The sequence below is a fragment of the Phascolarctos cinereus genome, unplaced genomic scaffold, assembly GCF_003287225.1.
Source record: "Phascolarctos cinereus isolate Bilbo 61053 unplaced genomic scaffold, phaCin_HiC Scaffold_7;HRSCAF=346, whole genome shotgun sequence".
NCBI classification, from domain to species: domain Eukaryota; kingdom Metazoa; phylum Chordata; class Mammalia; order Diprotodontia; family Phascolarctidae; genus Phascolarctos; species Phascolarctos cinereus.
The window spans coordinates 110,442,485-110,448,484 of NW_027556180.1; positions in this window are offsets into that span (position 1 = coordinate 110,442,485).

The window sequence follows — 6,000 nt, forward strand, 5'->3', positions numbered from 1 at the left end:
GATTTAGCAGCTTCTACTTTAAGGAATTGGAAGGCTTGGAATATGATATTCCAGAGATCAAAGGAGGTAGGACAAAAACAAAGAATCACCTACCCAGCAAAACTGAGTATAATTATTCAGGGGCAAAAATGGAGTTTCAATGCAGTAGAAGACTTTCAAGCGTTCTTGATGGAAAGACCAGAGTTGAATAGAGAATTTGACTTTCAAATACAAGATTCAAGAGAAACATGAAAGGGTAAACAGGAAAGAGAAATGATAGGGGACTTATTAAAGTTGAGCTGTTTACATTCCTAAATGGAAAGATAATTGTAACTCATAAGACCTTTCTCAGTATTAGGGTATTTAGAGAGAACATATACCTATATCTATACCTATATCTATACCTATATCTATATCTATATCTATATCTATATCTATATCTATATCTATATCTATATCTATATCTATATCTATATCTATATCTATATCTGTATCTGTATCTGTATCTGTATCTGTATCTGTATCTGTATCTGTATCCGTATCCGTATCCGTATCTATGTCTATTTCTATCTATCTATCTATCTATCTATCTATCTATCTATCTATAGATAGATAGAGGGCACAAAGTGAATTGAATATAAAAGGATGATATCTAAAAAATAAAATGAAGTGGTGAGAGATGATTATACTGGGAGAAGGAGAAAGGGAGAGGTAGAATGGAATAAATTATCTCACATAAAACAGACAAGAAAAAGCTTTTACAGTGGAGGGGAAGAGGGGAGAGGTGAGACAGAATGAGTGAATATTATTCTCATTGGATTTGGCTTGAGGAAGGAAAAAATATACACACTCAATTAGGTATGGAAATCTATCTTACCCTACAGGAAAATAGGGAGGAATTGGATAAGAGGATGGAGGGATAATAGAAGGGAGGGCAGATTGGGGCAGGGGTTAATCAGAAGCAAACAGTTTTGAGGAGGGACAGGGTCAAAGGAGAGAATAGAATGAACAGGGGTCAGGATAGTATGGAGGGCAATATAGTTAGTTTTCCATAACATGATTATTATGGAAGTATTTTGCATGACTATACATGTATAATCTATATCGAGTTGCTTGCCTTCTCAATGAGGATTGGTGGGGAGGGAGGAAGGGAGATAATTTGGAACCCAAAGTTTTAAAAAGGAATGTTAAAAATCATTTTTCCATGCAACTGGGAAATAAGATATACAGGCAATGAGGTATAGAGTTCTACCATGCCCTACAGGAAAATAGAAGGGGAAGGCGATAACAGAAGGGGGGCGGTGATTGAAGGGAGGGTAGATTGGGGAAGGGGTATTCAGAATGCATGTTGTCTTGGAGTGGGGGAGAGGGGAGAGATGAGGAGAAAATTTGGAACTCAAACTCTTGTGGAAGTAAAATGTTGAAAACTAAAGAGAAATGAATGAATTAATTTAAAAAAATAAAAAATTGAATAAAATAAAAAAAAATAAAATGCTGTCCACCTTCAGAGAAAGAATTAATGGAGTCTGAATGCATATCAAAGCATACCATTTTTCTCTTTCTTCATTTTTGCCTGTCTTTTCTGTGTTTTCTTTCACAACATGACTGTTTTGAATGATTGCACATATATAAAGTACATGAAATTGCTTACTGTTTTCAGGAGTGGGAAAGAAATGAAGGAAGGAACAGAATTTGGAACTCTATTTTTGAAAAGTATTGCTAAATGTTTTCTTACATGTAATTAGGAAAAAAAAATAAAATATTTTAAAAATTCTTATATTGTCTTTTTTGGTTTTACTTTCTTCATTCTGTATTACTTCATGAAAGTCTTCCCATGTTTTTCTGAACCTATCATATTCATTATTCCTTATAGCACTGTAATATTTTACTACATTCATGAGCCACAATTTTTAAGCCATTTCCCAGACATTGAACATATATTTGGTTTGCATATACTTGTTGTCACAAATGTTGTTACTAAGAATTACCTTCTGTCAATCACCTTGTGGCATTATTTGTAATATAATTTGATTAATACATCTTCTTCCTACCTTTATCATTACATCCTTTTATATTCATGACTTTTTTATGCTTTCAAATAAATTATGTTAATAGTTTGTCTGATCTTAAGAAATAACTCCTTGTTAATTTATTTACTATACCTATAAAATAATTTGGTAGTATGATTATTTTTACTATAGTATTAGAGAACAGCCACAAACACTTGCTGTCTCTCTGAATATTTAGGCCTTTTATTTCTGCAAAAATTATAAAAGTTTATGGGCATGTGTGTGTACATACACACATACACACATGCAGATATATGTAGCCTTTGTTAAATTAAAAAGCCCACCTTTTTTGCAGTTCAACAGTTTTTGTTTTACTGTTTTCTTTATATTGTGTTATGGTTTTTTCTTCTCTTTGTTTATTTTTTGGAGGGTTTAAGGACCAGGATCATATTTATCTCATAGAGTTTTTAATAACATAGTTCCCCTCACCTCTTCTTTGAGAAATTATTTTTGACTTGCTCTATTTTCCTTACATCATGTTGTTTAACATAATTCATTTTTTTGTTATTTTCATATTTTGTATTTTTGAAAATAGTCTTTAAGTTTTCAGTTTTGTTGGAATATAATTGGATATAAGATTTATTTTCTTTCCATTAATTATAAATTACCCTTTCACATTTTTAAAATCTTGGTGGTTTGGCTTTCATTTCTATTTGAAAGTGAAATAAACTAATGGGTCATTGATTATATTGGATTAAGAAGGTTTTTTTTTAAATATATGATCTCAAAAGTCTTATTTTGAATTTTATTTCTTTTTCTCAATTAAAAATTTTTCTACTTTCATACTTACTTGGGGAACTATTAATTTACTGATTTTTCTCTGTATTTTTAGTTGTGCCTAATTTATTGATTTATCCCTAAATACTACTTTAGCTATTTCCTATTTTATTATATTTTTCTTTATTCTGATTTTCTTTAATATGATTGTAAATTATCTGTATGATCTTTGAATTCCATTATTAGGAAAATATTATGTACTATAGATTTACATTTGTCTTTTTTCCATAGTTTCTATACAGATTTCATTGTTTATTGTATTATTATCTGTATATGTCCTAGCACATAATTCGTTCTTGTGGTGGGGTTGTGAACTTGTTAAAAATTCTCCATTTCTTAAGGTTAGAATTCATGATTGCTAGAGGTGTATTACATCTAATTTTTCTTGTATTCTCTCAGATTTACAACTTCTTTCTTTTTTATCTTAGGGTTAGTACCTTCTTAGCTTGAAAAGAAATGTTGAAATCACCTGCTTACAAATGATTGTTTTACTGGCTTGGTCATTTTGCAATTCAAAAGCTTTTTCCTTAAATTTTATTAATGTTAGAGCATTCAGTACATTGCATTTACTACTGATTGCATTTTAGTACCTGTAGTGCCTTATTCTTAATACTATTGCCCCTTTTTTCAGATCCTGACTGTGCCTTTTTTTTGCTTTTGTCTTATCTAAGATCATGATTACCACTGCTTAACTTTTTTTATTCAGATGAGTAAATGAATTGATCACATTTTAGAATGAATGAATATTTTTTTTAATAAAGCGTTTATCAAGTACTTATTATTCAGCAAGTTCTAAATTGAATGTTGGGTATACAAATAGAGGAAGTAAGATAGTTTCTGCTTGCAAGGATCTCAAGTTTAGTTGAAGGAGACAACACATAAAGGAAAATTTAAGTTCAGTGGTCTTTAGGGTGTACCAATAGACCAGATGACAGTTCTTGGTGTTCCAGAGGTTGCAAAGGCAGCATTAGATGATAGGGCCTAAAGGATGTTAGGATGAAATGGTAGGGTAAACAGTGTGTCCTGGTTGTCCTCCATTTCACCAGAAGGATTAGAGTTGGTGACTCTCATTTCATCCAAGTATAATGGGTAACTAGGCCACTCTACGTGACTGGGTGTCCCACAGAGGTTTGTATAATCTTGGGGTCAGGAAAAGATTGAAAGGGAGGCAAGGAATAAGGTTGCCTCCAGACTGCTTCCTGACTGCCCTTTGTGGAGCTCTGTAAATATGTTTTTTTTTCTAGCTTTGTGAGAAAAGCTTACTATTCTCCTAAATACATTTAACCTCTTTATAACAAGTTAACTTGAGGGTTGGGTGGTGTGAGGTGTGTGTGTGTGTGTGTGTGTGTGTGTGTGTGTGTGTGTGTGTGTGCGCATGATCGATATCTCTGGCAATCTGAGAAAACCTATTAACTCTCAGAATGATGTATTTAGATGTATGAAATAGAGTAGGATTGCCAAGGAAACCAATTTTATTGAAATAGTTATCAAAATATTAAAAAAAAAAAAAGAAACAAGAGAACGGACCCCAGCTTAAGAACTCCAACTTTAAAACTTTTCATTCAGTTTAAACCCTTTTAGGTTGCAATCCCTCTTAGGTAGTTCTGTTCTCCCTTACACCCTCCAAAACAATACAAAACAAACTTTTACACTAGTTTCTTAAGCACTAACATTATCGATACATTACCTACTCTCCCCAAAGAATCCATATTCATACTTAGATAGAAATAATTTCAGGCTCTGTTTGGATGAAGAGAGCTTTTGACCTTTATTTAGCCAAGGTAATTAAAAAATATAGAAAATTTCACATTAGCAAAAGATATCAATGAATTGAACATAATCTCTAAAGCAGTTTAAGGAGAATTTTTATTCTTGTTTATTTTTCTGTCTCTGTCTCTCTGAATCTCTCTTTCTCTGTCTCTGTGTGTGTCTTTGTCTCTCAGTTTAACTATGGGTACTATTTAATAAGTGTCAGGAGCCATCAGCTGCATTTCAGCCCTTACCCTTTCCCCAATCCACCTTAATAGAAAACAACAGTCCTACCTACACTTGCATATTTCCTGAATGATTATGTATAGCACACACATTTTTTCCCTTTCAAAGTTATCACATATTTGAGGTGCAGTAGTTTACATGCAAAGTAAACAACACAACTTCTAACAGTAGGATACCACTGATGATCACACTGGCCACTGAGACTCTGAGGAAGAGAATATACCATTTGCAAACACTGGAAGCAGTGAGGCATGACAACACAGATCACAGTAATATTGGCGATTCTATCTAGGGTCTTTATTCTGTGCAGTTCTTTTATGGCTCTTTGGAAGTTCATTTGATAAAATCCTGTGGTGTATCCACCTCAAGTAATAGTCTCTGGAAAATTCCATGAAGCTATGGGAGTGTAGATATGGACAGTATTTTCAGGGAAATGTTCTATGATGAACTGCCCCTAAGCCCTGCAATTGCTGAAGGAACAACTGTCTGGGCAATTTTCCTTTGCTGAAGAGAGTTAAGGAGACAAAGCCTCAGTCTGATCTACAAGATATTAACAAGTCTTTTAAAGCTCTGATGTAATCAGAATTTGAAAAGAGGGAAGTGTGTTAGGAAATGTGAGCTCTGACTTTAGCACTAGTTTCATGAATTGTGTAGTGAGCCACAGATACAGGTTTCCTTATATCACAAACCACCATTGAGCTTTGCTGTTCCAGTCACACCTCTTATAAACTCTCTCCATCTACTAAAGCCTACTAAATCTTCTCTATCCTTTCCCCACAGATGGGGTAGGGATGGGAGGGGTCATGCTGGAATGAAGTGCTCACCCTCCTACTCTCTTCCTTAGATCTAGAGCAATAGTCAAACTATGGGTCTGAAGCAAAGGAAAAACATATGCTCCTGGACAGCAGGATATTGTTGGAAGTCCCTGTGACAGTCATTCTAATGCTCCTCATACTGCTGCTCCAGCCTCTTAACTTGGATCTTCTCCGACGATTATCAATAGGCTTGGTGTTTTAGCCAGCCTCAGTGGTTTCCGAGGTGGATAATAGTGGGCTGTAGGTTGCTGGCCTTAATAGAGCAGCCAAATCCTTTAATAATAATTTTTTAAAAAAAAGTCTTATGTAGTAAACTGCTATCTGATAGATTCCTGACGCTAGTTTCCACTATACCCTATTGCTAT